The 22,160-nt window shown below is 46.0% G+C and overlaps 1 protein-coding gene across 4 annotated transcripts in view; it reads left to right on the forward strand.

The window, feature by feature from the left end:
* The window catches only part of LOC105181586 (neurotrimin), a 203,625-nt gene that overhangs the window by 148,345 nt on the left and 33,120 nt on the right, over nt 1-22,160 (forward strand). The gene's annotated exons all lie outside the window — the stretch shown is intronic.

The following is a 22,160-nucleotide window of genomic DNA, read 5'->3' on the forward strand; positions in this document are numbered from 1 at the left end:
CCCTGCGAGAGGGACAAAGAGGAGGAGGAGCGGGAGAGACGAACGTTGCGTTAATACAGTTGGAACGCCAACATTACCAATCAGGCTAATATGCGATATTGCCGAAATGTCTCGTTATTACATTTGCCAAAGATCCTTTTGTGTGTCGGGCGAAAATACATATATCCGGATCTTTAAGGTTCTCTCCAAATTCTGTCGGGATATACCGTCCGCGGAATATACTTTGCGGCTGCGAGTCGTGCAAAAGTGGAGCGTCTCGACAATCGCAGAGTTAATTCCCGGTTAAAAGGTCATGTGATGCGGCTTCCTCTCTACCATTGTGCCGCTGAAAATAGCCGATCGCGCGATATATTGCCGTAACGCTTCTTTCGTTTCCTCGTTGGAACGGCCACAGGAGAGGTCTCGCAATCGATGCGCTCGCGACTTGAACCCGATTAGCGGGCCGAGCGTTTTCTATCGCTTCGCGTTTTCACGGGCGAATTATAACGTTGTTGTAATTGCGTATAAAGTGGGCACGCGACGTGTATCGCCGTGGAGTGTATCGCGAGGTGTGTTACACTGTATTGCCGGCAGAGCGAGCTGCAATAATCATGTCATAACGCAATCCGTGCGTGCTTTCCGCGGGTACCCGAGGCTTGTAATTATCGCGCCACACGAGGACTCGTTATAGCCTTTAACGCGGCACACATCGACTCCCGATGCACACATGTTAAAGTGCTTGTACAATTGCGTATACGAGCTCCGATCCTTCATGGACGTGATGTCAACGACAGAAACGCCGCTCTCAAAGTACATCGCGCTAGGTCACACATTGAAGTTTAATTATACGTCTCACATTATAATCTAATATTGCGCTGCGAAAGTTAAATAACTACCGCGCGATCGCGAACTCGGCTCCTTTTTACGCTGCGCCGATGTGCGCGAGAACTGAATATGGAGACTGCGCGCGACTGCTTGCTCCGGCTTCAAAGTTGACGTAGAAATTTCGTTAACAAATGCTCGCTGATGAAAACTTGTCGCAAGACGGATTTCCGAGAAGATATTAGTGCGGAATGCGTGTGGTGCGCGCGCGCACACGACGTTGTCGTGTAGCTGGAAATTTGCACCTTGATACCTCGAGAGCCTAAACTTTGATTTCCAGCTGCCGGACGGTGATTTACGTATTTAACTCTCTCGATAACGCGTCGTCGTTACGACGACGAAGCGCGCAAGTCACGCGATAAAGCGAAGCCGCTAAACGTCTCCTCCGTCGAATATAAAATTTAGCGCGGGTATATCCGCCGCGGATGTCATTCACCGTACTGCATAAAACCGTGGCGGCATTTTTTTTATATACATTTTTTATCCGTCCGGGCGTCATAAATCACGGAATGCTCTCGGTTAATCGCCGTAGCTTCTCTAACGGAGTGCGCGCGTCATCCATTTTCTTTGGCTCAAGACGGACGCAACGGCGCGGTGCCCGCCACGTTTATCCGATAATTGTAATGTCAAGCGTCTCTCGATTCATTCGTCCTCGTCGAGAGTGAAGCGGCTACGATGTCCTCCGGCGCACAGCGATACGTGCCTTGACTACGCGAACAGTCATTGTCCACTCGGGCAAACTACATTTCTTACGCGTTGTCGCAGAGAAATCGACTGCGAATCCTCCGCCGTCGAGAGGTGTTTATAGCATCAAACTCGCCGTGAAATTTAATAAAGGCCCGATACAATGGGACTTTGTTGCGTATTGTTGCTCGATAAATATACACCGGCCTCGGCGGCACGTGCTCTTAATTAGGCGAACGACCCTTGGTCGCGAGCAATCCTCGTTACGCCGAACAATAGTTTGGAATTTTCAGCACGATTATGGTAAGGGGGAAAGTACAATTATCGATACAATGCTGGACTATCTGTCTTCTTTTATTTTACATTTATACGAGCGAACGATGATGTACGATGTGATATGATGTGACTCTACCTCGTCGGGCTAACGAGATCGATCAGGCGCGATTCTATCGCGGTGTATTCGCGAAACGATCATGAAGCACGATATCATCGGAATAAAGGAGGAACCGCGCGATTCTATAATTTCGATGTCGCGTATCTTTATGATTCATTCGTCTTTGTCCGACCCGAAAACAGAAACGCCCCCTTGCGAGACGAGCTACGTGCTCGGACTACCAGGGGAGTCTCTCCCTCTCTCTCTCTCTCTCTCTCTCTCTCTCTAACTCTAACTCTAACTCTCCCCTCCTCCCCCCTCTCTCTTCGATTTCATCATTCTACAACTTTTAACACGGTCGTCGACTCTGCGTGCCGCACACCGGTCGATCGGTCGATGGTGATTTTCTCGGGACAATCAAAGACACTTCCCACGGCTATTCATTCACCGACGACGACCACGATAACGACGGCGACGAGCGCAACTCCAAAGTATAATTTATCAATCATTTTTGCCGCCGCTGGAAAAATATTCCAGCTTTATTATGATAATTACAGGGGAGCGCGGTTTAATTGTAAATAATGAATATTTATGCATATATTAGGGAAATTTTTCATGATAATTCAGCACGTTAATCCTCACCTCGCTCCCCCCCCTCCCCCGCTCCCTCCCTCCCCTAGCACCGCCCATCCGATCGAACTACATCCACCCGGCCGAACTGACATTCCGCAGTGTCGGAATTTTGTCGAAAGCAGAAAGAGAAAAAAGATGATAAATTTAATATTGTGCAAAGAAACGATGTCAAATACAATACTATCTGCAACTGAAAATCTGAAAATGTAATTTTCACTTTATTGCATCGAACGCGTGTAATACAATTTCGCTTTTGTTGCATAAACGCACCGCTGCGACATGTGCTTTTGATGTTAAAGTGCAGCTACGCACCAACATCTGCGCGCGTTGGCCTGATTTCCTATTAATTCCATTAATTAAATAGAGGGTTCCTCGAGTGATACTCGAGTCGGAAATGTTGTTTATACGCCGATTATGACATCTCGAGGAGGGCAATTTCAGCAAAGTGCTGGGAGATGGATTCCGCTATCGTCGAAGAAAACAATCCATTGTCAAAGTATAGACTGACCTCTCTTCGAGCATAAAATTTACAAAGCGACCACGATCATTATCGTGGTCTGGTGAAAGTGAAAGAGTGAACGAGTTCGACAGAGTTCTCTCGGCTCTTCTCTTTTAAAGAGCAACTTGCGCAGACGAAGTGTGGCACACAATTAACCGTTCGATACACATGCACTTGCTCGTTCACTTTCTCTCCTCCCTTGTTTCTACGGACCGACTACGCGGTAAATCTATAAGATCGTGAAACTATTTTCCAACTTTGCTCGAGACGGGGAGAGAGAAGGAGAGAGAAAGAGAGCTGAAAACCTTGAAATTTAAACGGCCGGAGAAGAAAAAGCCCCGGAAGACCGCTCGCACGAGTCTCGCGTCCGTCACGTTCGCGTCGAGTCCGCATCGTTAAGATTAATCCCACAGTCGCTAGACTCGTTTATCGTTAGCAATAGTCTCTATCGGGCTATTCAATTCGGTCGATGCCAAACTCGCAGTCCAGACACGTAACTCTCCGCGTTCATATCCTTCACCTTCGCGCCTCGGCCCTGAGCGAATGAATCAGCGAATATGTCGTCGTCCGGAAAAGCGTTTCGCGGCCGACCGAGGGCCCGAGGGTACGCTCGTCTTTTTGTCACGGGCTCCGTAGACGGCTACCGTAAAATTATCATATACCACGGAGGGGACGAGAAGGGCTGGGGAAGGCTAACGGAGGGAGGGGGGAGAACGGGGAGAGCGACATGCCACACCGTGCTCCTCTCTCCTCTCTCGACTGCGCTCTGTTCTCCACACCTCGACCGCTGCGCGAACGCGGCCCCTTCGCCTTCTTCTATTCTCGCCCTAAGTCCCAGCTGACTGACAGAATAATCTGCGGCGGCAAACGAGGGAAATAATTCAGCACCATGCGGATAAGCAGCCGCGTGGAAAGAATACTTGCTACGACGCTATGCGCCATGCACCCTCCGGCCGGGGCGCGGCGCGGCGCGGTGCGGCGCGGAGACGCCGCGAGGAAATTTGCGGATAGGAGAGCAAATTTATATTCCGGGCCCGTTACACGGTTCTTGATTAGCGTTTCGACGGAATTTTTGAGAGGAAAGCGAGAGAAAGATGGATGGAGAGAGAGAGAGAGAGAGGGAGAGAGAGGGAGAGGAGGAGATAGGAGAGCTTTGATCGAGAGACTATCGTCGGTAAGCGCGACCGCGCCTCTGTCTTAACTCGATTCGCCGCAATTTGTAACGTCGTGCGTTCCTCACGAATACATATCGCGCCGTGTGGAATTTCGGCATCGAGAATCGCGCTATGCGGTTCGTATCGCGCGCTGCGCAATTGCTGCGCAATTAGCAGTTCAGCCAGCGGATTAACGTGCGATTCGAACAAACGTAGAAATATCGTGCACCTCGAGGCGCATAACAATGCGATAACGATAATCGCGAGAGTACGAGTGCGCGAAAGTCGAGGACGCAGTCGCGGCGACCGCGGCGGCCGATCGGCGCATTTTAAGTCGCGTCCCAGTCGCGCGCGCGCCCGCACGTAAATTTCCACAATAACAACTTGTTCGCGCCGCAAATGATACGCTCAATAACGCTGTGCACAACATATTTCACGGCGCAGTTAAAGCTCCTCGAAGCTGAAACAGGAACCTCGCGCACGCCTGGCCCGACCGAGAATATGCGCAAATTACCTCGTTACTGCTTCGCGAACGGTTAAGATAGTCTAATTGCTCTATTTCCAGCGCCGCCACATCACCGATTCATGCTCGACTACGCTGCGGACCAGGGGTCGGGAAAACTAAAATTTACGTGCGTTTACTTGACGTATGCGAGCGCGAGCTTCCGCGTGCGCGCGCGCGCGGCACTTTTACACGTCAATTAAAATGTTTCGCCGTTACGCAAAGTAATCCGCGCTTCTTTGTCCCGAGAGCGCGATATGCGCCCCAACTAATTACGCTTTATCACTTTTGTCGTTTGCATATTTTATATACGTGTATATATATGTGTACAGTGTGTGTGTGTGTGTGTGTGTGTCTGTTTTCACTTTGAAAACGCTCCGGCCATTCTCTCTCGATCGCGTATATCGCGCGCATCAAGGAACAATCCGTAAAATCACGGCAATAGCGAACGGCAGTTTCTATGGACGCGGTTTTCGCAACGGGTCTTCCGTCCGCTCCCCCCCTCGCCGCCGCACCACCACCAACGGTACCATCACCACCGCCCCTTTTCACGGTGCAACCGCCACGCCGCCGACCGAGGCTTGCCGCTTGTAAAGGTGCCACAAATCGCACAAAAGAACCGCGAGCGATCATTTAGCGCCGGTTTCCGCGCTGGCGTCCGTTATCATCGGTAATTTTTCATCCGAGATTCTCCCTCCCCCCTCCGTCGCCACCGCCGCCTCCTCCGGAACGGAGCTGCCGTCGTCTCTCTGTCTCCTCCCTCCCTACTCGCTCCTTCTCTCCGTATGAATTTGACTGTGTCATTAAGATCCCAACCCCCGGCATCCCTCGTATTCTACGGCGCGGCGGTGCCGTCTTCAGCCCCGACCCTCTTAACTGTCTTCATTCCCGAGCAGCTTCTTCCCTCCCCGCGAATCTCTAATCCGAGCAAGATGTTGCCTCCTCTTTCCTCCGCCGCGCCACGCTTTCCGCCGACCCGCCTAAAACGAAGGAAGTCTCTAACGGCTCTCGGCGAAGATTGGCGGGAGTAAAACGAAAGGGAAGTAATTACTAATCTTTGAAATAATCATTTGCGCTTTCGGCCATGATGCAAATGCGCGTGCTGGACGGAGAAGAGGGGAGGGGGCGGAAGGAGCACCGGAAGGTCGCTCGAAAACTACGACGTTCTAATGAAATGCCATTGTAACGATCTTATTCCTAATAACGTTGCAGTTGTCATGCGCGCGTTCTTGATTTAAACGGTTTTAAGTACGAGAGTTTACGTTCGCAATTATTACGCTCGACGCTCTAATGACAAACACACACTCGTCCAGTATAGAATCATCACTATTCACGAATCGCGTTGCGTCGTGCGCGTGAAAAGGAGGAGCAAATTGTAAAGACTGTTTGTTACGATTCGCTCGCAAATCACATTTCTCCTCAAATTGTCGTCTTAATTTTTACATCGCCCGAAATGATAAGTGCGCAACTAATTAGACTAAGTTGTTTGCAATATCGGAGCTCCTAGCCCTGATGATGCAAGCTGCAATGTTTGCGAAATGTCGACACAAAGCTAAATTGCAACGCGGTATCCATCCGGAAGTGACACACCCTGACTGTATCAATGTGGCCGCGAAAGTCTAAAAACTAGTAATTAAACTAAATTGTTTACTCGTCGCTGTGAGAATAATCCAACTCCACCGAATTACAAGTGAGTCGTCGTTAGAGAGAGAGAAAGAGAGAGAGAAAGAGAGAGAGAGAGAGAGAGAGAGAGAAACTTTGCGCGATATTTTTACGCGATAAAGGGAGGCAGCTCTGAACAATAAAGGGTGCCTGCACCGCGACTAAGTGTTAGGTATTCTTATTCCATTTTGAGATTTCCGATTGGCTCAGCGTTATATATATTCCACATCAAATGCAAATCAAACGCCGAGAGTAGCCCCTCCGGCGAGACATTCGATTCTCGTCCATTCCGAGCAGGCGTTCAAAGATGAATCTGCTTTGCGTGGATCGGTAATAGACGTAGAATGGACGAATGTGCAACCGCCTGAGCGGTAGTCGGTAGTATTAGAGAAAACATTTCGTATTCGACAGTCGTCTCCGCGAAACGATACTCGTATAGAGAAGCATCGCGTGTTATACAAGACGGGCTACACATGGAGTGTTTACACAAGCAATTTCCTCCAGGACTATGAGAGACAGCGACAAAAGCTTTTTTTCGGTCTTTTGCAGTTCAACGGGGTCTGTTGTATGATAGATGGCTCACTGATCTCGAATCTTCCGGAGAAAAGTAAGAGGAGTTTCAGATTTGAGCCAACACTCTTCATCTTTTCTAGTCTCGTAAAACTTTGCGGGAAAATTTTGACCTTCAAGTCTATCGAAAGGGAATACTATCTGTTATCTTGACAAATTTTATGAGGAGATTCAGCGCAAAATATATTCCGCTGAGCAGATTTTCTATGATAAAGAAATAAAGCAGTATTTAATAGCAGTAATTTATGCTCGCAAGTCAATACTCGATTTTGAGCGATTCATTGAAATAGAGCACTATGTGGCTAACGAGAATTTTCGAAAAGATGAAAAAGAGAATTATTACGCTACAAACGGAAAGGGAAGTTTACTTAGTATCGTTTCACAAATTGCATTGTATTACAACGAGACATCAAAGACGCAGAAAAATGCAACGAAAAAGGAAAGCGCCCTCGCGGGATGAGAGGGGAGTGTTGATCTTTCCAACCTTTTTTTCTCCTTCTCGTCTTTCCCTATTTTCTTTTTCAAGCTAGTGAATTAATGCATGTGCCATAAAGTACACTCCTGCAGGAGATGCCAGGCGTTCGACTTTACGTTCTCTCGATGGAGCTACAAAACTGAACGCCGATACGGTACATAGAATGGAAAAGTTAAAAGTACTCGCGAAAGCGCGCGTCTGGATCCTTCGTTCCCTCCCCTCTCCCCTCTCCTCATCTAGTATTCATTTTTAATCCAATGCCGATGTTTTTTACGCAACAATGTTAATACGCCGGTGAGCGCGATTAATTCGCAATTATCGAGACACAGTACTGATCTTTCCGTTCGGTTAAGATTGTTCCGTAAAAAAAAAAAGAGATACAAACCTGTATCGTTACGTCATCTTCTATTTGATAATATAAGCAGGAAAACTAGAAGGACGTGTACGAGAAGGCTGACGACCAACTTCGGAGGCTACGAAATATATGCCGAACTGTCTTTGCAAACACGCGAGATTGACAGTTTAATCGCACTTGCGGCATGCCAAATCACGCCATCTCATTATCACCGGCCGACTAACTCGTTTCGTTGAATTGCGCGAAAGTAATCGGATCCACGCGGTATCGTCGGGACAATTAATTGCGATTAATCGCAGTTGATAACCTTAACGCGCACGAATATTGGTTTTAATCTGTCGGCCGTACATCTTGCGAGCAATGAAATTTACGGTCAGATAGGAGACTCAGCTCTCGCTTGCGACGCGCTTACGCGTGTGCGTCGCATTTTATACCGATATATGCTAATAACGTGTTTCATGATACGCATTTCGGCTCGTTACGGCGCGGCACAATACATACGTACATCGACTAATCAACTCGACACGATATGAAAATTACGTCATGTATATCATATTTAGCGCGAGCGTTACATTTGATACGGTTATGAGTTATTCCATACGCGCGACTGATACGGAATATGATCAGACTATAAAGTTATGTCACCAATGCGTCACCAATACCGAAATCATTTCAGCTCTGCGGTATACAAATTTGCTATAGATGTTGCTGTCGCAGCGGCGTTTTTTTGATTTCTCTCGTAACCCGCTCTCTTCAGAACGACAAATTCCGAGAGACAGCTCTCGCGAAGTCTCATGAAGTTCGTCTTATTTTGGTTATTAATTATTCTTGTTTCAATTAATCTTACTTTTAATTGATCTTATTTTAGTTATTAATCAATCATAATTGCCGCGGCTAAAAGTCTCCAACGCGGGGCCAGTTTTCGCTGAAAGTCTGCGACCAGTGTACGTTGAATTACACATTCATTTACTAATGCGGAATAATCGCGGAGGAAAGTTTCCGGCGCGTCTCATTAATTTACGCCATCGAACGCCGAAGAAGATGGCGGCATGTGCGAAGAAACCAATTTATCTCGGGACGCGTATCGCGCGAGGGAAAAGAATTCGCGCGATTTTTCGCTTGTAACGTAGCCGTAATACAGCGCGGCAACGCGACTGGGATTCGAAAGCTTTAAACACCTTACGATGTCGACGACACGTCCGTTTGACGCGCCATAACGAATACTGCCTGTAACGAACAAGGAAAATACGTCGTCGGGAGAACGTCGCCGGTAAAACCGTGCCGCGAGGGTCGTGCGAAACGTAAACTAACGGATCGTTCCACCTGGGTATAGAATTTCACGGATTCGGTCGCGCCACGGCGAAAGCATTGACAATTTATCGGCGCGAATCGACCAACTGAATGTGGCGTGCGAGATGCGACACGGAGGAATGTGCATCGCTGCAATTTCCGAAATGTATTACACGCTTCCATTTCTGCGGATGATAGTGCCGATTTGCTCGCTCCGTCATTTCAGACGATTCTCGCAGACCGCAGTTCCTCTGCTGATCCTGTGACGAACTGGCCGCGTGATAGGATTTGATCCTTTTTTTTTTTTGATGTTTCGTTTATTCACGTGTAGATACGTGAAAACACGCGGATTCGTTGCAGTGCTAAAACCAAAGTGCGTCGAACACGATATTTTCCATCGCTTAGCCGGCAGTTTAACGCATTTACCGAAAAAGGAAAGGAAAGAGTACCCTGCGCGCACAGAGTCCACACATCTAAATAAATAATCTCGTGGAGTTTGATTGCGATTGTACACGGTATTTCGAAAACCGGCCGTGTGTAGTTATATTCTTCTCATTACGACGAACAAACAAGTTCCTAAATAAACATGCTGCCTAAAACGCTCGGTTCAAAGCTTAAGTCGAATCAAGAAATGGAAAGAATGAATCTCGATGTTGAAGAACGTAGCGCGCGTACAATAATATTTATTGAATATTTGTTAAATCCGCTTGGCTCTTTCATCCGCGCAGCCATTTGAAAACAACTGTTTACTCGGTTTTGCGCGATCGACAATAAATAAATCTTTACAAAGGATGGAGGACAAGAATCCAGATATTATATCGCTTCACACGGTGGACATTTCCAGCATCTTCTATAATTTTTGCCCTTCTCCAATTCTTGAAATCCATTTAAATCAATATTGTTGTACGCATCGCGCCAACATATCGAAATTAATTCTCTCAATTTTGACTCGACATTGACTTTTTAACCAAGACACTATAGTTTCTCGAATGCAACTACCCTTTTTGAAACACTCTGTATAAAGAAACGATTGAGGCGGGGACACGACAATCGGAGACAAAACTTGAGGCAAGCAAGAATGTTATCAGCAAACAACACAGCAGCGCTGTGTTACACTAACGTGCCTACTAATTGGGAGAATTTAATTATAAACAGCGCGACGCGACGATAATGCGAAATCAATGTTATTATAAATAACCTCCGTATGGAAGCGTAATATACGTGCGTTCGCTGGTCGCAGCGGAGGAGTCTAATGGACAGCGTGCTCGGCGCTAATCCGATCGATTGGCTCGATAACGGGCATACATGATGGAAGACAAGGATTTATCTACTGCGCGAGTCGAAGGATCGAGGACGCTGTTTAATTCGTGGGGGAGGGGGGGGGGCGTTTTAAGGCCCGAATCCCATCGGGTCGGTCACAATGGACCGGGCACGTCGACAGATGTCTATCTCTCAATTTCCTGAATGAAAGTTTGCGCGCATATGCAAACCAATACAGGCAACGCGCGCGGCACAGCTACGAGTTTTCGTGTGACATGGACGCGTTTCACCGCTGACACTTCGTAATACGAATCGCGTACGCACGATCGTGCGAGCGTGCTTTTGCCGACGGTCAAGAGTCGCGGTTCATCACGCTCTTCTCGTGCACTTGACCTGTTGACCACGCTGCTCATACCGATTTCTTATTTTTCGCTGATCGACTTTTCCCGCTTAATCGACCCCTCGATCCAATCTCCCCTCCTCCACGAAGAAATTGCTCGTGACATGCTATATATGCATACACCCGCTGGAGTGTATCGACATTTTCGATAACCGTCTCGCGTAACTGCGTCTACCGAAATTAAAATGGTAATATTAATAAGTAAAAGGCATTCCAAATAAACGTATGTTCGTAAGCATTTCGTAAATCACGAAGAAATCGATAATTCAAACACGGTGATATCAAAAAAGAATTGTTGGAAGTGGGAACGACTGTAAAAGTAGAAACCGCTGCAATTGGTGATTCTCGAGCATTTAAAAGCACTTAAAACGGCAGAACGCTGTTTTTCTGACGCTGGTTCCAGATCTTCTAGGTCTCGTATTTTTACCACTATTTCGGTCTTATTTAATTTATTTTTTGTTTCACTCTTGAGTTTCATTTTTGTTTTAATTTAGTTTAAATCAATTATCTACTCTGTCAAACTATGCGCGCCAAGGCTGCTATTGTTAAATGTGCCACTTTCGCGTTCGTCGGTTCTGTGTTCCGATTTTTTTTTTTATACAAAGTTGTAAAATTGCGGTCGGAAGCTGGCGGACTAACTCTGGCGTTGCATTTTAGCCACTTGATCGCCGGTTACGGGCAATCAAGCCGACGATTTCCGGTTAATCGTGGGCCCTATCGGCGAAGCGCGGAGGGGTAAATCGACGAAGGATAAATTAGTCGCGCTAAGCCGTGCGACCGGCAAATTCGCGCGTCGCATCGTGTCGCATCGGGCTGTCGCTTTGGCTGTCGCTCAGTTTTACTTAACGCCTAATTTGTTAAAAAGTCAACGGAGATCGCCATAAACAAGCTATAAAGTGTTCACGTTTTATGCATCTATTTTAGCTTCGCTTATCGTTCGCTCTCTCTCTCTCTCTCTCTCTCTCTCTCTCTCTCTCGCTCTCTCCCTCTCCGGCGGCGACGCGCGCTACTAGCGCGGCAATCCCCGTTTTAAATTGCGGGCAGAACGCGGCGGGGATTTTTATCGCGAGCCGCGCCGGCGAGCTGACTTTACGTTAATCATACTAAAAATAACAGAGACGCCACCCGGAGTGGTTTTCGCCTTGCGTATCCTTGCCACGCGCATTAGTATGCGGCATGGACAGAGATACCGGAGCCTCGAAAAATGGGACATTAATCTGTTACATTACCTATGACAGTGAGAAACAGTACCTTAAGTAGCTCCAAGCTCTGGGCAAACTGCGCTATTTATTATGTAGGAGCGGCCCCTGTTGAAAAATATAGTAATCCTTAAGACACGCAAAGGGGAGAGAAGTCGTTCTATATCGCTGCCTCCCTTCACGATGACCCGCGTAATTCGACCGCCGTCTATGACTTCATTGTTGTTTGCCGCGCAAGCAAATGGCGAAACGCGCTTCGACAAATCTTGCCGTGGGAGCTTTACCGGGCCCTCCGTTCGTGGCACTTTAATCCAGCTCGTTGAGCAGACAGTTCCGCAAAAGTGTCTTTGGATGTGTCCATGTACGTGGGAAGAATAGATTTCGTTTCGCGCAATTTGACATCTCGAGATGAGACGACCGTGAGATTTTCGAGAGCGAAAGTTTATATCTCTGAATAGATATTTTATTTCAGCGGCAAGAGGAAGCGTGTATGTATTTGTTTATACGCAACGATCTCCGCGTCTAAGTCGTCAAACAATTAAATTAAATGAAATGCCCGAGAAGGGCACCCACGAAAAATTACGCGATCACTCCAGGTAAACTTCCGTTTACCTGGAGCTCTCCTCTTTTTGCAGCTGCATATTATAATAACTCCTCATAAGCGCGCCCGCAAATTTTCACCGACCTGATAAAGACTTGTCCGCCGTAAAACGCGTTTCACGATTTTGCGCGATTTCCTCCTCGAAACGCTCGTTAACAGATACATTCACCTTTCTTCGGCCATGAAAGCGATCGAGCTCGCGAAAGAAGACTCAGTTAATTAATTGGTCGTTTCTCTTTTTACCACTTTCTCCCACTTTATCCCTTCCCTAGCCAGTTGAACCTCGCCCCCCTCCTCATCTTTGTACTTTTACCCGTCCTTTTCCTGATACTTTTCGCGCGAATGTACAAAGTTTGATTTCACATTTCTTCGACCACCAGCCGATGATCAGATCCGAAATCTTGACGGATTCTACAGGAATTCTTTCTTGGATATCGTTCCATTCCATTAATTACGTTCAAGTAATTTCCCTCTCTTGTGCTCCTTCCTCCAATTTCTCTCTCTCTCTCTCTCTCTCTCTCTCTCTCTCTCTCTCTCTCTCTCTCTCTCTCTCTCTCTCTCTCTCTCTCTCTCTCTCTCTCTCTTACACGCTACTGTTTCGGTCTTCTCCATTGTCGTGTGTATTATTAGCAAAAAGTTTCCTCTTTAACCGACGCTATTTCTTATGGTAGCTCGCCGTTTTTATGCCACGGATATCTCATGGAAATGTAGGTGAGCACCTTGCTGTTTACTAACCGAAACAGCAACCAGCGTACCGAGTGTCCTTTGATCCTCGGGCTGCCTTGAGGCTACCGTCTCTCACCGAATCTAAGCGAAATTGGAAGGAAGCGTGTTGCAGAAGTCGCATGCTTTAATAACATTTTTGACGACGTCTGAGAAGAAAGATTATTCGGCAATTTAATTATTGGCGCGTGCGCATTCAAAGATCTAATGTGTCGGTTCGCAGAGGGGAAACTTTTTCCCAGAATATCCGACATGTGGAGAATTTAAGTGGCGAAAGCAGATGTGCTCTGAGAGAAAATATTTTTATTCTGAGAGCCAACTTATTTATCCGAGAAGAAAGAGAGAGGGAGGGAGGAGAAAGAAAGGAAAAGAATGGAGGCGAAGAGGCGAGCCAGCGAAAACGCATTCCACGTGATATTTCAGCGCTAAATGCGGGATACATTGGCAAAAACACGTATCTTAATGCACAGATATCGGCGATGGAATCGTTTACGTTTCGCTGCTCATCGTCCCAAGTGATTGATACGAATGAGGTATCCGCGGGGTGATAAGTTGCGGCGTGTTGTTGCTGCCAGTTATCGTTACGTAGATAGTTTGTACTAGCCAAGTTTCGCGATACCGCTAAGTGAGTTTGTGAAAGCTTTGGTCTGCGCGACGAAAATCGCAGCGGTGCGGCCTCGTACCGATGCTGCTCGAAACGAACACGCGCATAGCGCGATATTTCAGCGACTCGCGTAATCGCGCGCGGAGCGCGGAGATCTCGACGCGCAGCGCTCGTCCGCGAGAGTTCTACACGCGACACGGCAATTAACGCCTATTCGTTACAAGAATTATCGTCCTTTAAACATTACACCGCCCGAATATGCGCAGCCGAATGAATTTTACACTCTCTCGCCGGTCCCCCCCCCCCTCCTCCCACTTCAATTATACGTTCGTTTAAATATATATACATCTGTATACCTCGCGTAGCAAAGCGTATTGGATCGACCGATAAGATAATACGTAGTGAAAATTATGAAAATCGAATAGATTGCGTCATAAAGTAGCGTGCTGGCTGGCGTGGTGCGCTCTTTGCCGCGTGCGCGCGTGTCTCTGCGCGTACAAAATGAACATTCTCGCGCACCAAACACACGCACACACACACACACACACACACACGGAAACACGTCTCTATTAGCGACGATTGATGATAATTAAGCCGGCGTAAATTAGCGCTGATACGGTGGCATAGGTTCGCGAGCTATGTTGCACAAAGCGATACTTTTCGCCTGTAATTAACACCGCTATGTCGATGTTGAGTGGGAGCAGTAAGCCAGCAAGCCAGTCCCGGAGCTATGCGAACCCTTCTGCGGCTTCTCCTCGTTAAAGGCGAAGACACTCCGAGCTAAATCGGAGAACCATTCCTTCCTACTTCCCTCATCCACCTCCCGACCTTTCGCCCTCTCTAACCCCATCTTCGTCGCCACGCGTTTTCGGTCCTCATTCAGCGACCGTTTGACATCCGAGAGAGCCAGGACACCGGTGCCAAATACCAGTCGAATTACCGTAAATCGAACTGCCAGCTACCTTCCAAAGCGTCCCGAGAGACGGCTAAGCCCCGGCCTTAAGCCCCGTGTATTAGCGCTTACTGAATTCCCGCTCCCGCTCCCGCTCTCACTCCCGCTCCCGCACCCGCGTCGCCCCGCCGACTTCCGCTCTCTAAAACGAGAGGGGTCACAGCTCATTGCGTGCCCGGCTACATAGCCGAGATGCTCGACGGCAAACAACCCTTCCACCTGACTTTATCTCGCCCCTGTCCGCGAATTAGGAGAATAATATTTATATACGACCGCGCGCCCTTCCTCCCTCTCTTCTCCGGAACGATCGATTCGACGATAAGATTTTCATCCCCCCATCCCGCCTTTTGATCCCCAGGCGAGTATGATACCAGTGGAGACACCGCGTGTCGCGATCTCGTCGAAACTCGTTAATAACTCGCGGAACAGACCGCGTGAGTCGCAGGGGCCCGCAGTCATGATGCGAGCGATCTTTCGACACCTCACGATGCGGTCTCCCGCGAGCAATGTCATGGCCGACGGAATATTTGAAATCACGACGAGATAATTCGTGCAATCTGAAAGGAAGGCCATTGGCCGGATTAAAGGCAGGGCCAATAAAGTAGAAAACGTTACGAAACCGCCGGTATGAAAACTGACGGTACAGAGCCGCGCGCGCGCGCGCGCGCGCTTGCCGTGATAAATCGATTTCGTGTGAAACGAACCGTGAAAAATGGCAGGCAGTCGCACGTGGAAAATGTGTTTCGGCTGATGGAGCTTTCGACGCACTCTCTTTCTCTCTCTCTCTCTCTCTCCCTCTCTCTCTCTCTCTCTCTCCCCCCCCTCCCTCTGTCTTTCTCTCGCAGACCTTGTCGGCGCCGGTTAATTCAGTTGACCTTATGCAACTGTGAGTCCAACCTCGCTAATTACTGGACGCTGTTTAGGCTGGCTAAACGATCTCTTAAGGGTCACGAGAGGGACGCTAATGTAGCATAAAATAATTTGAGAACTGGGTCGAGAGATTTTTCTCCGATGAGTCAACTTTCGGTCGGCGTTCTTCGCGCACTATCCGCGCACGTAAACTTTTCCGACTAATTTTTCATCTTTCTTCGTTCTCGCTGGCTTCTTCCGCGCTAACGATGAAATTTATACTAACTCCAAATAGTTGAAACGGACGGGACGAGACGGAAATTATTTGCGACGTCGGGCAAAATTAGTTCCTGATCCAGTTAATCCCCGATTTAGAAAACAAACAATCGCGCCGCTCCGAAATCAAGCGCTTCCGTCTGCTGATTATTAATTAATGCCTTTAGGAGTTACTCGATACTCGTGGCTATTATTACGCTTAGTAATTATCTCGTTGTTATAAAGGCTGAGAGAGATTCTAGCAATTTGAATAACGATATCTTTCTTACGACAATTGCGAGAGTGGGAGAAGAAAAAGAAGTTAAAGAGAACGTAACGAGGTCCAACTTTTTCTACGACGTTACTTTTTCCATAGCTGCAACTACATAATTGCCCTTTTCGTTTAAACGTTTCCATGCGATTTCATTTTCTCATAATCGTCTCGAGTCATTGTTCCACGTATGAAAGTATCCACGTAAAATTATCCGAAAGTGAATACTCCGCGAGGTGTCTGATGTTTTTTCTTTTCTTCTGACATATCCGTGAACGTAAAATGTTAAGTGCGTCGAGATATGTGACTTTAGTACCTTTAGCACACAGAGTAGCGGAAAGATTAGCAAGGAGAATAACGTGGAGAATAAATCTATGTAAACAGAGACGTACTATTCTTTCTTCCAATTCGTCAATCGCGAGAAGAGTTTGTCTCGAAAATCACTCAACGTGAAATATCAAAAAAATTCATCAAATATCCGCCCTTTTCGGTGACTTTATCTCAATAATGAAAAAAAGTCGGGAGATACCTCGAAATTGAGACAAGTGATTACGCGGGAAACGATTAGGCGGCTGCAACCTGAGGAACTACAACTACTGTTGTTTCGCACGATATGAAACGGGGTCAGGAGAGCTTCAAGATTGACGACGCAGAAGCATTAAGGAAGGGCAAGGTCAACGATAATGTTCTTATCGCGCTTGTGAAACAGCTGCTTGCCTATCATGGCTATCCAGGCTACCCTCCTGTTAAACGTTATGCGCATTGCGTTTAGCCGGATAATCTGATCGAGCAAATAATCCTACTATCCAGAGCAATTTCGCGAATGCCTTGAGCGCGTCTCTGTATAACAGAATATCCCAGGCAGCATTATTTTTAATCTCACTACGGCTGGGCCAGCATACTTCTCAAGGTTTTTTTCGCAATCCCAAAGAAGTTTGAAATTCTTAAAAATGCCGGCGCAAAAACTGAAGGAACGTCGGAACTTTTGACCGACGAAGTACGTTGCAGCGTCCCGATAATCTGCAGCTTTAACCCCAATTAGATCTTTTACTTGTCAAATGCTGTTGCTCTTTGGTTTATAAAACGCTCATCCCGAATTCCTGCTCTACGTAACGCATAAATGTATGTACTTCGCATGCCACGAGTGAGGCACAAAAGTGAAACATGAAATTTGCCTCATTTCCGAGTACTTTGTCTTGTTTCTTTCCTCCCTGAGACGTGTCTGTTTCTTGAAACATTAAACTTGCAAATTTGTCGTGTAGCTGCTTAAAACAATACGTGTGTGCGATATTTATCATTCGAAACGATCTCTCGTGCGAGTGATTAAAAAATCTTGTACGCAAGTTACGAAATATCTCATTTAACGTAAAACAAAAGCAGGGCACACTCTTCTTTCTGCTACGGGCTACGTTTTCACATTCATTTCCCTTTAATATAAATTTCCCATTCATTTTCTCGGATTGTAGAAAAGTTCCGTAATTGATTAATGTACGCATGCATTTTGTTCGGTTTCTCTTTTTTTCCATCGCGCACGGATAATTTGATGGGAGAGCAAGCACATAGCGGCTTGACTGGTAACATCGACGCAAAATTTCATACGCTACATACTGCTTGAGTAAGCCGAGCGCCAAGCCCGCGCCCAGCCATTCTTTATTAAAAAGCACACCGATCCAGAAAGCTTCAAGGCCTCCGTGATGAATGTAAGGCCGAACTCTCGTAACCTAACCCCTAACCCGCACGTCCCAACCTAGCCTACCTACCTAGCTATATCCTACCCTATCCTACCTACCCTACCTACCTCTACCTACCCTACGCAAAGGACGTACCTTTAACTCTGTTTAACTTCCACCTGAATTAGCTTTCATCTACCTTGCGGCCCGTTCCACACATTGTTCTCCGCAATCTAACTCAACGTCGTTTACATTTCGCAGTGGCCCGTGCTAATGTTTAAACCCTTCGCCACTCACCACGTATCACTTTGCTCAGTAAAAAGTTACCTATAAAAATTTGTTGCCCGAGATACACGTTGTTACGTGTCGCAGATCGATACGAGGAAATTCAAGGGTTTATTTCCAAACAGCCTCCACTATCTTATACATGCAAGTTGCACGTTAAAACGCTATAAAAAGAAAGAACTCGCGGAGAAACGACTTTTAGAGACTGACGAATGCAAGACACAAAAAAGCTGCTTTCGAAACAGTAAAAAAACAGTTCATACTTTGTTAGAAGGCAAACATTTAACACATTACATCAAAAATTTCTCGGGAGCATAATACGCGTGTCGATACTTTCTCTCGTATCGGAATCACCGATTAAAATTCTATTAGAGCAAAATTTGCACTTTGCATTAAACGCGATTTGAAATCTCCAATATCGGTCTTTTACACCTCGAGAAATACCGAACATGGCGTTTCCGCCGAGAAGAAAAACCAAAGCCAAACTAGTTAAAAGGATTCAAACTGTAAGAACGGAAAAAAAGTGAGAGAAGACATTCCGAATAAGTTCGCGGTATCGTCATTATCGCGGGATATATATCTTACAATTAATTACAGAAAGCGTGCCGATGAGTGCTGAAGAAACGCAAGAAAGTGTCTCCCTCCTCCGAAAGCACTCCACTATTATCGATCGAATTTGGCATCGCGCGCGCGAAAGGGACAAATCGAAAAAAACGAACGGCGAAGGGCATCCAACTACGAGTGCTTTCGTATAGCAGAGCCCGAGCTTGTCTGCGCAATAAGGATCCTGGGCATCACAGACAACCTAGGTCGTTCCCGTCCCTTCTCACCCTCAGACGGAATGTTTTGCATTTTAAGAAGGTGTCGGATATCCTTTGCGTTATCCGAAGACAGGCCTCCCTCGTTGCCGTCGAGAAGCGAGCAGAAGGGAAAGAAGCGAGAAAGGGTGGAGGGAGACACGAGAGAGGCACAAGAGCGAACCTTCCCTTGAAATCCGTAGTAATTCACGGTCCTGTATTACGTGCCAAAAAGAACACATCCCCAGCGACGACGTCGACGACGACGACGACGACGACGACGACGACGACGACGACGACGACGACAACGACAACGACGACGACGACGACGACGACGACGACGACGACGACGACGACGACGACGACGACGACGACGACGACGACGACAACGACATCGACGACGACGACGACGACGACGACGACGACGACGACGACAACGACGACGACGACGACGACGACGACGACGACGACGACGACGACGACGACGACGACGACGACGACGACGACGACGACGACGACGATGACCGATGCTAGTGGGGTCGCGTTACACCGAACGAGCGGGGAATCCGCGCAAGGCGTGTTTAGCAATAGCTTCCGATGTTTCGTTTAACTGGAGTCCTTTTATGAATGCGGCATTATTTTCACCACGGAGACTTACAGCCGCGCGGAATTTTTCGATCCCGCTTAACGTTTAGTCGGGAGTACGCAACTCAAAGTGTCTCTTTGATTTTTATCTGAATAAAAATCTCTGTCTCATATATAAGTTATGTGCTACACACATGTTTATATATAAATTCTTTTATAACAATGTTCTCCTAGCGTATACTTTCATGTTTTACATTCGTCAAACTATAACGAATTTCTTTTACCGTCTAAAGCTCTCTGATTCGAGAATTTTCGACGAGACAAATATTTATCGGCAATTAAAGTGCATGATTGCAGTACCGTAATGTACATATAATTGTAGTTTAGTAATTGCAAGTAATATAGAACTGACATATTTTGTACCATGTCATAATATTCTATAAATTATATAATGACATATAATGACATATTTCATGCCATACCATAACGTTCTATAAATTATAAATAACAATTAGAGATTAACCGACTTGTGAACGTGTACAAAAGCAAAACATCTCTTTGCAGACATCGAAATTCATCGTCAATTACAGCAACTCAGGAAGCGGCAAAACTAGTTACACAAACTCGATTTATCGCGAAAATCGTTGAACCATAGGAATCGTTACAATTCGAAAACAAGGTTAGGTAGGTCATATGTTTATAGGAACTTTCACGATTGCCTTTTATTGCTGTATATGTATATAGCCATCCCTAAACTGAAAATTTCGATTGAAAACAATACTCGGCAAAATTCAGCTATCTTTTTAATAAATACGGAGAGTAAATAAACCTCAATTTCTACAATTCCCTGATACACAAAAATATTTAAATATTTAGTGTTATTATAAATCATTCCTTTTATATGTGGCACAAAAAACATATGCAGTATATTAACAATTGTTATAAAATTTTGCCTGATAAAGCTTAAATATGAGAGAAATATATGAGATAAATATTTGATTAAAAATATCGAGCACATCGAAGTGTATTGCATAAGCAATTAACACGAATAAATCTTATTCCGAATCCACGCGTTCGAATCAGCAAAAATCACGAAATATGTGAAATAAATTAATCGGATATGCTTTCCTTTCTAGTTAGATTTGGTTTTATATAAACAAGTATGCAATCTTTATGTGCATTAAATAACGTACAATTAGGCATAATGGAATGAATAATAGAGATGACGACGTGAAAGAGGATAATGTTGTTCAAGAATGGGTTTAAAAAACGATTATGGCGACGAACATTCGGGAGATTCACCGCGAGTGAATGAAGGAATCGAAAAACAGTCGTCGGGAAACGGATCGGTCCAGCTCCTGTGTAGTCATTTTCTAGAGGACTCGAAGGACAATCGCGTTTAATCGAGTCGTCGTTTACCGAGACTCTTGCTTAAAGAAGATCCCAGATGAAACGAGAGCAAACTCGATCGTTACAGTATCCAGAAGTCGACGAACTCTGTTTTCCCCTTTTGTGCGAATGCCGTTAGAAAAGCGTCCTTTTCTCTCTTTTTCGTCGAATATATATATATATATATTCTCTTCGAGAATATATTCCCAAAATTTCATTTTGTCGCGCAATAAAAATATATATATGTACGTCAAGTCGATAAATCACGCCGGAATCTTTTCGAGTAGATTCGAATCTCCTGGTAAATAACTCATATAATATTGCTAGGTTAGGAGGAGAAGAGCAGCGTGATAAAAATGTTTTGGTTTCAAACGGTTTTATCTGACCGCTCGACTGCGCACCTCGTAAATCGCGAGACAGACACCTACTACAAGAGAAGACGACCAAAGATTTTATTTCACCGATAATTGAGCCGTGTCATTCCGAAAATGCAATTTACCGGTAAAACTTAGTTCCTGCCCATTCATTGCTTGCAAAAGTGTCTCTCGTTCGAGAAAACGAATCCTCAAGTATTTTTGATAGCGAAAAAAGAGAGCATTTAATTCTCCATGGAATTTGCGGAGTCACCTACTCCAACTCGAGAGAAACTCCATTCAAGGAAGGATACTATTTAAATTCTAAAACCACTTATATCTACGACATTTTCGGCGTCCACTCTCTTTCATTGTGACACCGTGAGTCCAATTTTTCACGTCGAAACAATTTTATTCATTGACCGCTTTTTGTCGCAGACAATTTTGCTTCGACAATCTTCTTTGAGAAAAATTTAACGAACGCAGTTATTCGTTCCATCTTGATACTTTTATTGCTCGCATTCAGTCATTTGTCAACCGGCTTGTTTTGCGCGATACTCTCCTCGCGAACATTGCGGCACGCTGCGAGAAAATGGGTAGGTAGGTATATTCTTAGGAGGTTTAAGTTAAATTGAAGCGCCCTTACCTCAGAGGACGAAACGTTATCACCGTCGCCGACAACAACGTCAGGGGCTGTTCATCGAAATAGGATTACTTTTTTATTAAAGGGTCGCGTGATACGCATTTAAGTTTCACGGCATATAGCAAAAATTAAGCCCAGCCCCTCTCTCTCGCCAATGCCACGATTATATAAAACTTCGAAGAATACTTGGCTTCGTAATCGATCCGCGAAAACGAAAAGTTTCGATCCCGCCATGATTGCGAAACAAAATTTTTTTTAAAGAGTCC

Source organism: Harpegnathos saltator, unplaced genomic scaffold (assembly GCF_003227715.2).
Source record: "Harpegnathos saltator strain DR-91 unplaced genomic scaffold, Hsal_v8.6 scaffold203, whole genome shotgun sequence".
In the NCBI taxonomy this organism is placed as follows: Eukaryota; Metazoa; Arthropoda; class Insecta; order Hymenoptera; family Formicidae; genus Harpegnathos; species Harpegnathos saltator.